Source organism: Chinchilla lanigera, unplaced genomic scaffold, assembly GCF_000276665.1.
Source record: "Chinchilla lanigera isolate Chin_1 unplaced genomic scaffold, ChiLan1.0 scaffold00051, whole genome shotgun sequence".
Classification (NCBI taxonomy): Eukaryota; Metazoa; Chordata; class Mammalia; order Rodentia; family Chinchillidae; genus Chinchilla; species Chinchilla lanigera.
In genome coordinates, this window is record NW_004955452.1 from 10891230 (window position 1) to 10908476 (window position 17247).

The window sequence follows — 17247 nt, forward strand, 5'->3', positions numbered from 1 at the left end:
GCGGGGCGGCGCTGCCTGGCGGGGCGATCCCGGGGCGGCAGCCCGGCTCCATCCTCGGGTTATATCAGACGCGCCCGTTCTGAGCTCAGAACGGCGGCGAGAGGACGGCCCCTAACGAGCGCGGAGCCCAACTGTCTCCTGACGCATCGGAACCGTAGGTTCGGGTCTCCTACCGCGGGAGCCTGCTTTTCTGTAAACGAGCCGGCGGCTGGGCTGCGTCCAGCTCCGATGTGCTTCTGTAGCCTTGACTGTACCAGCGGGCACGTTCCACATCTTTCCGCGACGTGTTTGGAATTAGATTCGCATCTAGGGGAATCCTAAGCACACACGCCAATCTCACTTCTGTCCTTAAAAAAAACCTTTATATTTGCAGAACTTTATTGAGTGTTTTCACTTGTATGGAATCTTTCACCTGATTTCACATAAAGCCACCTAGTCGGACTATTGATCCCCACCTGACAGAGGAAAGCCTGCTAAGCGCAGTGTGGTGAGAACCTCCTGCTGAAGCTGTAAAAACCTTCCCTGATCTTCATCATTTAAATCGCATTTTTATATAAAACAATTTCTAATAGCCTTAACCCTTTCAGTGCCATATAAGTTTTTGGTTTTTTTCTTTTTTTCTTTTCAGTACGGGGGATCGAACCCACGGTCTCACACATGCCAGGTGAGTGCTGTACCCCTGATCTACACCTCTAGCCCTTTATATTTGATCTTGAGGCAGGGTCCTACTAAGTCGGCCAGGCTGGTCTTTAACATTCTAGTTTTCTGCTTCAGCGTCCACTATAGCTAGGGTTACAGGTATGTGCCACTGTCTCTGGCTCTGATGTGCTTCTTTGAGCCTGTCCCCCTAGGAAGTTGTTGTTACTTCTCTGCTCTAAACTGAGCAGTGGTTGCGGGACGCGGTGGTGCACACCTGTAATCCCAGCACTTGGGAGGCTGAGGCAGGAGCATCGTCTCGAGTTGAGACCAGCCTAAACTACAAAGCCCAGGGCCAGCGAAAGGCCCCATCGCAGTCTGCAGAGCTCTGTGGGGACGGTTCCCACTCCCTCCTCGAAATCTGCCCTCCCTTTTTTTTTTTTTACCCTCCCTTTGTGATTATCTCCCATTGCCCTTCTACCCCTCCTTTTTTGGTTTTTTTTTTTTTTTTGGTTTTTTGTTTTTTGTCTTTTGAGACAAGAGTCTCACTGTAGTCCAGGCAGGCCTTGAACTCACCTTGTAGCGCAGGCTGGCCTCGAACTCCCAGCAATCCTACTACCTCAGCCTTCCAAGTGCTGGAATTACAGGAATGTGCAACCACGCCCCGGCTGTACCCCTCTTTAATGTTCTAAATGTTCCTCTAACATCGGCTTGCCTGCTCCACCTCAGGGCCTTTGTGCTTGCTGTTCGTTTGCCAGAAATTCTCTTTCCTCAGACAGACACAAGTCTTTTACCTCCAGTGGACTTTATGCAGATACCGTCTTTTTTGTGTGTGTTTTGAGACAGGGTCTCACTATGTTGTTTAGACTGGCCTTGAACTCAGCTAAGTAGCTGTGGCTGGCTATGAACTTGTGGCAGTCCTTCTGCCTCACTCAGTCACCTCCCATGTGCTGGGATTATAGGTGTGTGCCACCACGCCTGGCTCCAACTATGGTTTTGATTCTCTTCATTTTGTTTGTTTATTTTTTAAGACAGGGTTTTGCTATCTAGTCCTGGCTGACCTGAACTCACTATGGAGCCCAGGTTACCCTGGAACTCAGTGATCCGCCTACCTCAGCCTCCCCAGTGCTGAGGTCACAGGAGTGGGCTACTGCTACCGGAAAATAAAAACTCCCAACCTGAATGATATCTGGGACAAGTTCGTGTTCTCTAAAATCAAAGAATGAATTTTAGGAACGATGGAGGTTAAGAGCAGAATATATTTATTGAGAGAAAGAAAAGAAAGCTTCTGTCCAAGAGAGGGACAGGAGAGGGGCCCGAGTGGGTTACCCCAAGACTCTGTCTTTTCTAGGGACTTTTATAGAGCAAAACCACGAGGTGAGGTGGGTCCAAGGTAGGAGAAAAATGGACAAAACTGTGGTCAGCCAATAAGAATTGTTCAGGTAAAATTGATTAAATTGGGATCAAATTGGGAAGCGAGTCAGGTTGCAAGCGGGCATGAATACAGAACGGGCTTTTTCTGTAAGGGGCTGGGTCAAGGATTCTTCAAGGTGATGCTACCTATTTAGAATATCAATCCCTGATGTCCATCCCCAGGGAGGTATGTAGGTGCTCTTGTTTAGTCCTTTGTATTGAAGTCTGGCCCACAGCAAATGTGTATCTTTCATGTTGGCTCCTTCGAGGGCCTGGCCCTGTCTGACTGCCTATAATATTTCTATCTAACTCAGCTGCCTATAACACTACCATGCCTAGCTTCTCTTTTTTTGAGACAGAAGGCTGTGCTCCAACCACATGCTCCTGCAGTTTTCCCACCTCAGGCTCTCAAGTAGCTGGCTTACAGGCATGTGCCACTACACTCGGCTCTCAGAACAAAAACTTTTTATTTTACTTAATTCCAAACTTTTCCTGTCTTAATCCATTTGTGCTGCTATAACAAAGTACTTGAGAATGGGTAATTTATAAAGTACAGAAATATATTTCTCACAGTTGTAAATGTTGGCAAGTCCAAGATAAAGACACTAGCAGTGGCAGGTGAAAGCCTGTCTCTGCTCTCAAGATGGCACCCATGTTGGGAAATTCTCCAAAGTGGATGAATGCTGTGTCTTTACATAGCCAAAGGGATGGAAGGGACAAAAGAGACTCAAGTCCTTTTATAAGGTCTTGAGAGCCCTTCCATGAGAGCCTTATGGCTAATAACCTAAACAGGCTCTGCCTCTTACTACTGTTGCTCTGGGAATTAAGTTTCAGTATGAAATTTGAAAGGGACACAAACATTCAAACCATAGCTCTTATTTTTTTTTTTTAGGCCATAGCTCTTAAATGTCTTTGTGCTTAACTGTATATCTTCCCAGAATTAAAAGATGTATCCCCACCAAAGAATACTGTACTACTCCAGTGAGCTAGTGTGTGATCCTGAGATTTTTGCTAAGGAGGCTAGCTGAGATTTGTTTTGGTGACCCTGATGGAGCACACTAAGTTCTAGATTAATATTAATTTTATGTATCTTTAAAGAGCTGATCTTCCAGACCACAGCTTTAAGATGTACTTTTTACCTGTGTCTACAATCTAATCGTAGAAATACATATCTTACCCTTCTGTTCCAAAGACCTTTAAACTTAATGGTTCCTCAAATATGTAATTGTCTTTTCCAGCCACCTTTTGATTGTTTTTGTTTGTTAATTGTCTTTTCCAGCCACCTTTTGATTGTTTTTGTTTGTTTGTTTTCCGGTACCAGGAATGGAACTCATCACCTCGCACTTGCCTGGCAAGCGCTGTGCTGCTGAGCTAAATCCCCCGCCCCCATCCAGCCACCTTTTGAAAGATCATTGAGCTTAATGGGAATCTTGAACTCTGTAATATTCTGAGGACTATCATAGACATGTACCTTTTTTAACTTTTTTTCTTTTTTTTTTGAGACAAGGTTTCACTGTGCAATTCAGGCTGGCCTTTAATTCATTTTGTAGCCCAGGCTGGCCTTGAACTCAAAGCAATCCTCCTGCCTCAGCCTCCCAAGTGCTGGAATTAGAGGCATGTGCCACCATGTTGGGCAGACATGAATTTTTTTTTTTTTTTTAGGCAGGGCCTCTTCGAGACAGGGCCTCACTATGCAGTTCAGGCTGCCTTGAGCTCACTCTATAGCCCAGCCTAGCCTCAAACTCACAAGAATCCTCCCGCCTCAGCCTCCCACGTGCTGGGATTACAGGTGAATGCTGGTATTACGGGCTTGCACCGCCCCCTCCCGCCAGAAACTCTTAAAGACATTTCAAATGTTTCCACTTGACTTTTAGATGTCTTCTATGAATTAGTCTAACTTGCTGTTTCAATTTACAAGGCCAATCTATTGGAAGAAGAAAACTCAAAATATATTGCCCACTTTCATGGCTTAATCATATATTCTGAAAATAAACTTTTTTTTTCTTTTAAAAATTACTCTATTATTATCTGAAAATAAACTTGTCTAGATACATCAAGAATATTATGGGGCTGAGGATATAGCTTGGTGGCACAGTGCCTTCCTGGCAAGCACAAGGTCTTGAGTTCAATTCCTGGTACCAAATGTATATATATTAATGGCTGGATGTGGTGGCACATACTTGTAATCCTAGCACTTGGGAGGCTGAGGCAGGAAGCTTGCCAAGAGTTGGAGGCCAGTCTGAACTATATAGTGAAGTCAAAGCCAACTTGTACTACACAGTGAGACCCTGTCTCAAAAACAAAAAACAAAACAAAAAACTATTACGGTTGTAGGTTATGTTAAAACACTGTAGATATAAATATTGTCAAGTTGTAACCTACTCCAGTGTATTGGACAATTCCTATTTTCTTGAAAAAGTTCCTGGTATTTGCTCCTAACTTTTGTCTTCACTGCCAATTTCTTAGTAAATTCTTCACCATATCTTGTTTCAACAGTTGCATTAAACCATTAATTAGACTTTCTGGTCCTTGTCTCTCTATTGGCTCAGGTTTCTTTTGGATATGCAAATTGGATCATGTATTGATAATTCCTAGTATTTATGAAGCCTTCGCTCCATAGCAGGCATTGTGCTAGACATTTTGCATATATTATGGTGGGGAGAGGAGTCTAAGACTTAGGCATGCTGGCTTTTGGGTCCCTCATCCTGAGCTCTAATCTCTGTTCACTTGCTCATGGTGCAGTCTTGGAGATTTTCTTTTAATTTCTGTGTCTCCTTTACCTATGCAATGAGAATCGCAGCAGTGTTACCTCTGAGGTTATTGTGAGGACTGGGGTAAGGGAATAAGTGTAAAGTGCTTAGCACAGCACCTAATGTATAATTACCCAAATACTGGCTATTAAATTGAGATATAACTCACATACCATAAGATTCACTCTTTTTTTTTTTTAAGATTCACTCTCTTAAGTGGACAGTTTAGAGTGTGTTGTATTCACACAGTTGTGCATTCATTGCCATCTAATTCTAGAACGTTTTCATCACTACATAAACTCCATGCTAGCCAGGCCTGGCTGTAGCACCTATAATCCCAGCACTCTGAGGCCGAGGCAGGAAGATCACCATGAGTTCGAGGCCAGCCTCAACTACATAGTGAGACTCTGTCTCAAAAACAAACAAAAAAATTCCTTTCTTCCTGTCTAAAGAGCACTGACGTTTTTTTGTTTGTTTGTTTGTCTTTTTGAGACAAGGTCTTGCTCTGTGGTTCAGGCTGGCCTTGAGCTCACTTTATAGCCCAGGCTGGCCTTGAACTTGCAGTGATCTCCTGCCTCAGCCTCCCTAGTGCTGGGATTACAGGTGTGCACCACCATGCGCTGCAAGAGCACTGACTTTTGTTGTGCTGGGGATTGAGCTTTACTCAGGCTAGTGCTCTACCCCTGAACTCTTACACCCAGCCTCAGAGCATTGACCTCTGAGGTGTCACTCATTATATTCCCTGGCACAGGGTAGGTGCTCAGTAACTACCTGTTGAATAAATGCATTTTACCTATCAATTTGAATAGCTGCCCTTATAAAGTAGGAAAAGAAATTATGCATGTCTGTATAGAATTCATAACAGTATAAAATTATTAAATCAAAAGATGAAATTATATTGGGAGGCTGAAGCAAGAGGATCACCTTGAGTTCAAGGCCAGCCTGGACTACATAGCAAGATCCTATTTCAAAATTACCAAAAAAAAAAAAAGAGAGATGAAATTATAGTTAAGTGTGGTTGGTACATACCTGTAATCCCAGCATTCAAGAGACAGACAAAAGGATCACAAGTCCAATGACAGTTTGGGTTACATTTTGGTTACATACCCTGCCTTAAAAAACAATAAACAAAAGAAATTGCTTTCTTGGAATTGTTTTTCTAATTCTACAGAAAATCTCCACCGCTTTGAGTCGGTCCTATGTCTCTCAGCTGCATCTGAAACATGGAGAGTATGACAGAGGCTCTGTGTAACCTTCCCTTCCCTCTCTCTCACTGGTACTGTTGCATAAGGTACAACATAAACTCTGCACTTTCAGAATGTTGGGTGGAAGGTTGGGCATAGTGTGCACGCCTATTATCCCAGCACTGAGGATCTTTGAGGTAGGAGGATTGCTGTGAGTTTGAGACCAGCCTGGGCTACCTCAGCAAGTTCAAGGCCACTGTGCACTGCATAGTGAGCCCCTGTCTCAAAACAAACAAACAAACAAAAAACTCCTAGAATATTAGGTGGAAGTTTTATTCCAAAGTCTACAATTCTTTTTTTTTTTTTTTTTTTTTTTTAAGGCACGATCTCACTATATAGTACAGGCTGGCTTTTGCTTATGTAGCCCAGGCTGGCCTTGAACTCATGGTTATCCTCCTGCTTCAGCCTCCAAAGTGCTGGGATTACAGGCATGCACCAGGACACCCAGCAGTCTACAATTTATGATTCACCATCAGAACACACTTTGGCAAGCCAGGTGATAATTTTATCTAAGGCCTTCTTAATGTATATGTAGAAGAGTATTCTGATTCCAAATACTAAAACTTTAGAATTTTAGGTTGCAAATGATAAAATACAGATCTCATTTCCCTGACATTTCTGTGATAAAGTGTTCCTCATTTGAATAACAGCTGCCCTAGTTCCTAGAGCATAATAAATGAGATACATTGGAAATTGGGAAATGGCAAGGATTGTGTCTAAAAAAGCTTTGTTGTCCTTGGGTACACATGTAGTTTGAAATGATTACATTCTCACTCTGGATACCCAAATATGGGTCAAAATTGTTATGTTTACCTTTGTATAAGTTAGCATTCTGAAGGCCACAAAAATGTGTGGTAATAAAGTTCTAAAACACATTGCAGCTTCTTTCTTGCTTTGTTTTTTAAGTATTGGGGATTGAACCCAGGGCCTTTCATTTGTTTGGGGTTTTTTGGTTTTTTTCAGTACCAGGAATCAAACTCACGACCTTGTGCTTGCCAGGCAGGCGCTGTGCCGCTGAGCTAAATCCCTAGCCCCAAACCCAGGGCTTTTCCACAGAGCAACTCCTCAGGCTTTTTAAAATTTATTTTGAGACAGGGTCTTGCTCAGTTGCCCAACTGGGCTCACACTTGCAGTCCTTCTGCTTCAGCCTCCCGGAGTGCTGGGATTACAGGCAAGAGTCACCATTCCTGGTTGGTGGGAATTTTCAGCTTCATTAATTTGCTTAACAAATTAAATTTGGCTATTACGCTCACACTCTAGGATTTTGTTTTGTTTTGTTTTGTTTTGTTTTTCTTTCTTTCTATTTGGTACTAGAAGTCGAACTCAGGGCCTCATGCTTGCCAGGCAGGTGCTGCACTCTGAGCTACATCCTGGGCCCTAGGATGTATTTTTTATTTTTATACTTTTGACCGTTTTTACTCAGCCCATACTCGCACTGCAGAGCCCATTTTTCCCTTACATTTCTGTTTTTTTCCTACCTTTAATAAAAGTGAAATTTTGCCACCCTTTTAAAAACATATCAAATTCATTTTCCCACTGCTTATGGAAATAAAGCCCTAACATTCTGTATATTAAAAAAAAAAAAAAATTACCATTGATGAAAAACTTAGTTGAACAGATTTTTTTTCTTTGTAATGGAAGGGTTTGGAATACAATGGAAACTGAAATTGCTTTCTAAGATGACAACAGTTGTTAGGAGTGCAGATGTAAATTCTAGTACACTGGTACAATCTACTAAACTGAAGGAAGATCCAGGTGACTGTAATTGTCTTTCTGAACCATATTTAGTAGGATTTTTTTCCCATGTCTCTTAACTGTACAGCTTTTAAGACATTGGAATTTTCAAATTGAATATTTCTGGCTGTTCTGTGTGATTGTCTTGCAAATCACATTGATGCCGCCTGATAGAAAAGAGCAGTGGGACCTCTGCTGCTGTTTAGGTATCAGCCACAGGCCTGCCTTGGAATAGTCTGTTGTCCTAAAAAAGTTTATTTTATTGTCAAACTTGAAAATTGTTTTAATTTGCCGCTATGTATTTTAATATTGAAACTCTCTTCTTGTAGACTTAAAACACCTTTTCTTCTCCCAGTGCTAGAGATCAAACCCTAGGCTTCGAGCATGCGAGGAAAATGTCTTGCAGACTTTAATATTGAGGTTAACGTCAGGTGTGGTGGTACATGCCTGCCATCCCAACACTCTGAGAGGCTGAAGCAGGAAGATCACAAGTTTACACCCAGCCTGTGCAATTCAGCAATTTAGTAAGACCTTGTCTCAAAATAAAAAATAAAAGGCTGGGTGTGGTAGGGCATGCCTATAATCCTAGCACTTGGGAGGCTGAAGCAGGAGGATCTCCATGAGTTCAAGGCCAGCCAGGGGTACATGAGCAAGTTCAAGACCAGCCTGCACTACATAGTGGGTGGGACCCTATCTCAAAAAGGCAGTTGGAAGGAGATCGAGCCACTTATGGTAGGTTTCTTGACACCACTTGGCTAAGTTTGTTTGAGAGTTTGATTGGCTCTCAACCTTTCCCCATGATCAAGGTCTCCACAGAGTGTGGAGATGATACTTAATTCCTGGTACCTTGACGATTCCCTGTGTGATTTGGGATGTGAAAGTGTCCATTATCACTCTGGATAGATCTAGGCAGTTCAAACCTAGGGATTACTTCTTTAAGGGGAACTTTAACCAACTCTAGAGCCCGTTGCCTCTGTCTACCATGTAACGGTATCAATGTATACCAAGAGTTGTGTGTATCCTTTACATATAGGCGTACGGGTGAAGACTGTTTGTCAGTCTTTTCCCAGGGAGGAGCCATGCCACTGATCTTGTTCAGGCAATGGGGAAGGATGAGTGTGCATTATGAAGGGCACGGACAGGACATGCCTTACAGACCTGGCTTACAACACTGTGGATTTCAGGCCTTACAAGAGCCTATGTGCCATAGCGGTGGTGGCATCCTTTGAGATCTTATACTAGGTGATATTCTCCTGATGGCTTCACTACTGGTAAAATGGGTGTATTGCACAGGAACTGGCATGGCACCAGTAATCTATGGCCAAAACTTATCAATAATAGGCTTAAACTCCAGACTAGCTTCTTCAGTAAGGAAGTACTGTTTTCTGTGAGGATATAGATTAGGGTCTTTTAGCTGAGTGACCAATGGAGTGGCCTTGACAGCCCTCCCCGGGGTGCCATCATACCATGGTTGAGGATCTACTCCTGGCAGTGACATTGGGCTCTGTGAGGTCAGGCTGCCTGAGTCCCTAGAAACTAGGACATGAGTTGCCAGGGGTCTGAGTGTCAGAGTGGCCCTGAGTAGCAAGAATACATCTCTTCCAGTTACTGGTGTGGGACACTCCAGTATCACCATAAAGGCAGCTTGGAAAAGGAAATCTCCCAAACAGCAGTGCATCGTACGGTAAACTCAGTGCCCACGACAGCTTTAGAAGGGGATGAAAACTCACCCCAGTGAAACTAGAACTGAGTAAGTCTTCCAGTGTCACGGAGGAGTGTAACTTACTTGCCCAGTACCCGAGACTTCTGTGAAGTAATGCTGATACCCTTGTTCTGAAGCCTTGCAGGCTGCCTCGGGCACCATCTCCACGCTTTGTCTGGACCTCCCTCCCTGGCTGCCATGGTGAGGAATGACCTCATCCCACTCCGGGGACAGGGCAGTCTCTCTCCCAGTGCCAGGGTCTTGTCTGGTGTTCCAACAGGTCCGATGGGCTTGGTGGCTTCCGAGGGCATTCCTTTGCCCGGTGCCCTGTTCGCCTGCACTCCCAACTTGTTCCTGTCCCTCTTTGGATTACCTTTGCTTTCCCCCAGAGCTGTGCGCTTCTCAGGAGTCTCCTCGAACAGGGCAAGCATGGCTCTGGCCGCCTCCTTTCCTTTTCCAGTTCTCGTTTGTCCTCTCCATCATGGCTATTGAACACAAAATACGCTTCATCAACCAGCTGGCTTATCTCAGTTTGTGGGCCCAGCTGGAGTTTTTGGAGCCTTTTCCTACTGTCTGGAGCTGACTGACTAATAAACCACTGCCTTAGAATATTCTGACTTTCTCTGGAATCAGTGTCTAAATTACTGTATTTATGGAGGGCTTCTTTGAGCTGAAGCTAAAAAGCAACTGGGTTCTCACTGGGGCGCTGACTGATAGACCTGAGCTTATCGTGTTCACAGGATTGGGCATCCCTTGTCACGTACAGCTGAATGGCCTTGATGTATCACTTTCATTTGGCTCCTCTGCCCCTGTGTTATAATCCCGCTCAGGCTCCTCTTGAGACCCTAATAACGCTGCAGTTGGCTGATGATCAGAGTGAAGCTGCAAAGGTCTGTCATTGGCCTGCTTTGCAGCCTTTATATACTCTAGCAAGAAACCAGGATGAACTGGCCATCTTGCCAGGGCAGATGAATAGCCATGGTTAGGGTTGGGAAACCATCACCAAACTTACCAGGATCCTCAGAAAATCTACCCAGTTTTTCCTTGCATTGTTGAATGTCCATGTTACCATCGCTGCTTGCCACGTGTCGAGGGGGCAGAGCAGTGGTGGGTTTAGATGTTGACTGTCCTTGGTCTAAGGCCCTATGGTAAGTAGACCCAGACCTAGTATGGGGTGGGCTCAGGACATGGCCTTTATCTCTCGAGGGTCCTGACTGAGCAGCTTGCTGAGGAGGTGGTCTGTGGGAAGGAGGAGCTGACAGGAGGGAGCCTGCAGCATCAGCTGCTGAGAAATGACAGCTTCTAGGGTACGGGTCAGGTCTCTGGGAAAGGTCCACAAAGGCTTGAATATAAGGCACTTCTGACTATTTGTTTTGTTCCTTACGGTAAAGATGTAATTGAAATATGGCTCTATATTTCAGTGCCAAGGGGTGGCCGTGTCTCACTTTTCCCGAGTGGGAATGTAAGATGGTCTGTTTGTAGGGTCTCAGTGTGGAACTTGTCCCTGGGGTTAAGAAGACGTTGACCAGGGACTCAGAAGGAATTGATGCAGTGTTCCCATCTGTAGAAGGGAGGAGTAAAGATTAGGAGCTGGGATTCTAGCAGGCCTGTCCCTGGGTCAGTCCCCAGTGGTGCGGACTGGCAGGGCCTCTTCTGTTAGTCTGAGCCTGGCAAGCCTGAATTCCAAACCTTTCAGGCGGCAGCATAAACTTAAAGCCACAGGCATCGCAGTGAGAGGAAACTGAGTAAAAGGGAGCGCAAAGCAGACTACCCAGGCAGCACCAGCGCTGGGCGGCCGGGCTTTGGGACCCAGAGGAGGTGGGGCAACCCGTCGGGCTGCTGTCTGCTGCTGTCTGCTGCCACCTGCCATGCCGATGCTCGCGGAAATGCTGGAGGGAGGTTTAAAAAGGGCAAATTTTCCTCTTCCCCTGTGAGAAGACATTGTACCTCTTAACTCTGTTTTGTTTTTTTGAGACAAGATCTCGCTATGTAGTTCAGGCTGGGCCTGAACTCGCGTATGTATCCTAGACTGGCCTGTAACTCGCGGTGATCCTCCTGATTCAACCCTGTTTTTTGCATTATCTAAAACTAACAACTAGGGCCGGGATATAGCTCAGCGGCACAGCGCCTGCCTGGCAAGCAGGAGGTCGTGAATTCAATTCCCAGTACCAAAAGAAAAAATAAAATAAAATAAAAATAAAAATAACACATGGAACACTCTGAGAGCTGAAAGCCTGACAGGGAGAGAGAATCAGAAAAAGAGAAGGAAAATTACTAAACCCTATGGCAAGGAAGCACTCCACTGGAGTCTGACCCCCAGACTCGCTTGGCGTTAAACAGAGAGCTGCCCAAGTCCAGGACAGGATACCTAGTACTCCACAGAGAAAAGCAACAGTTCAGGCAGGCCAGGTCCACATCTCCTGGTCCCCTGCTTGGGCGGCTGTGCCAGGCCAAAACGTGTTTATCCACAGCCTCTTCCCCTGTTCCACGTGGCTTATGCCTACCGCTGCTGAGGTGTGTGCCACAGCCTCCAAGACGGACTTTGCACATTATGTGGATCAGCAACACAATATAAGCCCAACTGGTGGTGCACACCTGTAATCCTAACATTCGGGAGGCTGAGGCAGGAGGATCATTGTGAGTTCGAGACCAGCCTGGGCTACAAAGTGAGCTCAAGTCCAGCCTGAACTGCATAGCAAGACCCTGTCTCAAAAAGACAGAAAAAAGAAAAAAAAAAAAGCCCAGCTGATCAGCAGGGCCCTGTATGTCCCCCATAAGGACAGAAGCCTTTTGTCCCACCATCTAGTCTTTTCCATGAGGTGACTTCTCCACCTCTCCTCCCAAGAATCCGTCCTTTGCCCAGAAAGGGGAAGAGAGAGGGTCTCCCGACAGAGTGGAGAGCCACCTTCCTTACTGGCTGGGTTGTGTGGCTGCCCACTTCCGCTGAGGTCTCCAAAGATCTCAGGGCTGCTGCCACCTTGATGTCTGGTGAGGTCTCTGGGTTGCCCTGTGTTAAAGCCCCTGGCTCATTGTCCAGTGAGGTCTCCCACGGTTTGGTTAAGCCCACCTGGCTGGCTCCCCAGATGTTACAGTGGAATGGGCCCAAAATAGTCCAGGTTCTTGGGTACCACTGGGAAAGAATTGCCAAGCAGTTCCCCTGAAGTACTCAGGAAGTGGCTATGTTTATTGACAACGTGGGACAGTAGCAGCAGGAACAGACGAAAGGGAAAAGGGCCCTGGGGAACTCAGGTTTCTAGTATTTAAAGTGTGAGACACCTCTGACTAGGTGCCTCAGACTGCGCCTCTCACTGGTGTCAGTGTTCGGCTGCCTAGGGCATGGCGCCCACCTAGGCATTTATTTTATTTTGTGCCTCTTTTAGGACAGTGTGTAACAAGTAGAGTGCTGTTTACGGTTGAATATAAGGAAGAGAGACTTACTCAGCTCCTTTGTTTCTGACTGTACTACCAGGGTTGAACCCAAGGCCTTCAAACTGACCTACAGCACCAGCTGCTAAGTCACTAAAATGCCCAGGCTGGGTTCACATTTGGATTTTCCTGCCTCAGTCTCCAATAGTGCAGGGATTACAGCTCTCTGCTATCATGCCCAGCTCAGATTACCTATTTCTCAGTGCTGGAAAAAAAATACCTATAGAGATCCTCTAGGATGCAGCCTTCCGTGTAATTTATTTAAATAAACATGTACCTTAGCAGATGTTTGCTTGTTACAAAAGTGCATTATAAATAGCTATTTTCTCTTTCTGCAGGACAATCCTCAATACATGAACCTTGTTTGCCTTGGAATCTTCTCCTTTTTTATTTCATTCAACTGATTTAACAGGGTTTCAAGAGCAGCATTTATACATTTCCAGGTATGAAGAAAACTTTTTTTTGTTTTATTGTGGGATTGAAACCAGGACCTTGAGCATATATACCACTGAGCTCTACCTCCAGCCTGAGTGTGAGCATTTCTAACTCTTACTGTACCCCACTTAAAGAAATACAGAAAAGTAGGATTTTGTCACTGTTGATTTTATATATCATAGGATGGATTTATTGCTTGAAAACTCAGTATATAAAGCATTTAGTGTGGCACATGCCTGTAGCCCCAGTTACTTTGGAGGCTGAGGTAAAAGGAGCTCACAGGTTCAAGACCAGACTGGGCAACATAGCAAGACTCTCTCAGAAACAAACAGAACTTAGAACATGCAGCATTCTCATCTTATTGGCCAATTCTCCCTTCACGTATCGTTAATTTTTTTTTGAGACAGGGTTTCACTAAGTTGCAGAGTTGCCCAAGCTGAGTTTGAATTTGGGAACTTCCTGCCTCAGCCTTCCAGAGTGTTGGGATTACCATGTCCAGCTCATTAATTTTTTTTTTAATGACGTCTTTATTTTGACTAATCACTTAAAGAGGTGTAGGTTATCCCTGAATATGGGCTAAATTTTTAATTCCTTGCCTTATGTATATATTTTTTTCATTCTACTTTAATCAAATACTCATATTACTAAGAACTGAAGATGTTCTATGTCAGTTCTTTCAACTTGCCCATGGACATAAAGCTAATTTACTGGTAAAATTAGTATTAGAAGTCTGATTTCCCAAAGCTTTTTTTTTTTTGATGTGTGTGTGTGTCTTTTTGAGACAAGGTCTTGCTATGCAGTTCAGCCTGACCTTCAAGTCACTTTGTAGCCCCGGCTGGTCTCGAACTCGCAATGATCCTCCTGCCTCAGCCTCCTGAGTGCTGGGATTGCAAGCGTGCACCGCTGCGCCCAGCTGATCTCCCAAAGTTATGTTGTAGGCTTTGAAGTCACATGTCCAGTTAATGCGCTTTTCTGCATGGTATAATACCATCTACACGACTGCTTGCTATGCATGACAACTAGAGGAGATAACGCACATTGCTACTGCGGTTATCATCCCTTGGCCCCTCGTTGCATCTTTCTTGAGACCCCCTAATGTGTTACATGCTCTCCTAATCTCCCTGTCATTCCCTGGGACACTGGCTTCTGTCCCCCAGCCTGCTCACAATCGTGGACATCCTCCAGATTCTCGTCTCAGCCAGTGTTTCCCCCGAGCCCCTTCATCCCTTCCAGTGCCCTCACTGCTATTTGCAGGCGTCCCCCTCACCTCCGTCTCAAGGCTGTCCTCCCTTCTGACCAGCATTTGCTGCAGCCTTCTTGCCGTCTTGACCTGATTTCCCACTCACCTCGAATGCACTTAGCCATTGCTGTTCCTCGAAACCAGCTCTTGCCCCAGACTTCGCAATTTCTGTTAGTGACACCACTGAGTACGTAGGCTGTAGATCCTTCTCCTTCACTGGCCTTCCACAGCCAGTCAGCCGTCAGATCCCATGGGTTCATTTCCCATTCATGTTGTTTGCATCTGTTCCTTTCCACTCTTCCACTCTTCCCATCATCGCTACATTGAAGCCATTAAGCAGCAAACAGATGCAGTAGGAAATAGAAAAGCTACTCGCCTGGAAGTAGAAAAGCTACTTGCTCTGTCCCTACCCTTTCTCTCTTTCCCCTCTGTCTCCCCATAGGAAACAACTTCTTTACTTTCATAACAGAAAGCTAACTTGTCAGGTGTTCATGCAGCACATGAATCTTGATTAAAGATACAGAGTTTCTGATTATATTTATTTTTGTACCAGGAATCAAGCTCAGGACCTTGCGCTTGCCAGGTGGTGCTGTGCTGCTAAGCTGAATCCCCCTCTTATATCGTTTAGAGGCAGTTGGTTGTTTTTTGTGAATTTTTTTTTTTAACTGTTATTGTCCTGTTTTTTCTAAGCTATTCTTTTCCTTACAATTCCCTAAAAGCGTGGAGTGTATTATAAAGATTGCCTTCTCGGCTGGGCATAGTGCTCTACCTGCTAAGGCAGGAGGATTTAAGCCCCACTTGGGCACTCAACTTACTGACTTAGAAGGGGCTTAAATAGGAGTTCACATATACTGTCTCAGAATTTTAAAAGGACTGGAAATGCTGCTTAGTATCAAGGCCCTGGGTTCAATTCCTAGTACTACCAAAAAAGGGGATTACTTTCTTCACTGGTACACTTCTATATTTTGTCATTTTTGCATGTGGTAGTCTTTTGCCCCTTGAAAGTTCCATTTTTTTGTAATCCAATGTACCAGTATTTTCTTTTATGCCGTCTATAGTTTGAGTAAAGATTATAAAGGGCTGTCCACTCTGAGTTTATAAAGTCTACTCTATTTTCTTTTAGAACTTTTATAACTGTTTTTGTTTGTTTCATAGTTAACTTTTTGAGCCATATGGAACTTATCCTGGTATGAAGTTGAATGAAAATCCAGCATAATTTTTTACCCAGACAGCTAATTGTTCCAGGGTATAATATTTTAATTTTACTTTTTAAAATTTCCATTTTATTTTATCTTTTTTTTTTTTTTTTTTTGGTTTTTTTGAGACAGGGTCTCGCTATGCAGTTCAGGCTGGCCTTGAGCTCACCCTAGCCCGGGCTGGTCTCAAACTCACAATGATCCTCCTGCCTCAGCTTCCCGAGTGCTGGGATTACAGGTGTGCGCCACCACACCCAGCTCTTCTTCTTTTAGACAGTCTTTCTGTGTTGCTCAGGCTGATTTTAGACTCTTAGGCTCAAGCAGGCCTCCTGCCTTGACCTCTTGAGTGGCTGGGGTTATAGGTATATACCACTGTATCTGGCTACATAGGTATAATTTTTAAGGAATAAATATGTATAATTGAATATTTTAGTGTTGATGTTTATTTGTTTATCATATTCAGTTTAACTGTCCATTCTTGTTTATTCTCCCATAAAACTTTAGAATCAACTTGTGTTGATTTTAAAATAACCTGCTAGTCCAGGTGCAGTAGTCCACACCTATAATCCCAGCTGCTCAGGAAGCTGAGGCAGAAGGATCTCAAATTTGAAGCTAGTCTGGGCAATTTAGCAAGACCCTGTATCAGAATAAAAAATAGATAAATATATTAAAAGGGCTGGGGAAGTAGTTCAGTAGTAAAGTGTTTGTCTTGCGTGTGTGAGCCCCTGGGTTCAATCCCTAATACTTAAAAAAAAATCCTGCTAGTATTTTATTATGAAGACGTCAATTAATAATAAATTAGGGAAACTTGACATCCTAATATGTTGTCTTATGTGTTGTCCTATTCAGAGGTTTGGCTTTCCGTGGTCTTCTCTGTTCCTTAGTGTTCTTCATAGGGGTTCTGTGCTTGTTAAACTTCTTCCTAGGGGTTCACGTGTATGCATGTATGTGTGTAGATAGCTAGATAGACATAAATATGTAGATATATATCTTTATTTCATTTTATTTGGTGCTAGCAATTGAATAGGGCTTCTCGCATACTAAGCTCCTACTCCTCTACTGAGCTACAGTCCAGCTCATTTTATATTTTTCGTGCTACTATAAATGGGAATCTTTTATTCTATTATTATGTCTGTAACAATCTAGGAGGGGATTTGTATGTGTGAAAGTTATTGGTTTCTGATATTAGTTTTATGACCTCCTTTCTCTGGTGAACAGTTTCTTGGTGTGGTAATTTTGTAGTTTATTCTTTCTTATTTTCTAGATGTATAATCATATTATCTATAGATAATGATAATTTCACCTCTATTTTCATTTATGCTTTTTCTAGTTTCTTTCTCTAGTGGAATTACATCGGCTGAAGTCTCCAAGGCTGGGTGTAGTGACACACACTCAGGAGGCTGAGGCAGGAGGATGGCTGAGAGCTCAAGGTCGGCCTGGGCTACATAGCCAGACCCTGTCTCAAAAAAAA

General features: G+C 44.0%; 1 protein-coding gene across 3 annotated transcripts in view; it reads left to right on the top strand.

The window, feature by feature from the left end:
* Positions 1-46: 46 nt before the first annotated feature.
* The window catches only part of Zbtb8a (zinc finger and BTB domain containing 8A), a 34635-nt gene continuing 17434 nt past the window's right edge, over positions 47-17247 (top strand). Inside the window, exons 1-3 of one of the 3 annotated variants that reach the window (XM_013519545.1) lie at positions 47-158; positions 629-664; positions 13244-13348. The gene's annotated coding sequence lies outside the window, so the exon portion shown is untranslated. Of the gene's footprint in view, positions 159-537; positions 665-13243; positions 13349-17247 lie in introns of those variants that run through there. The other 2 variants (XM_005395076.2, XM_013519544.1) reach the window with 2 other exon arrangements.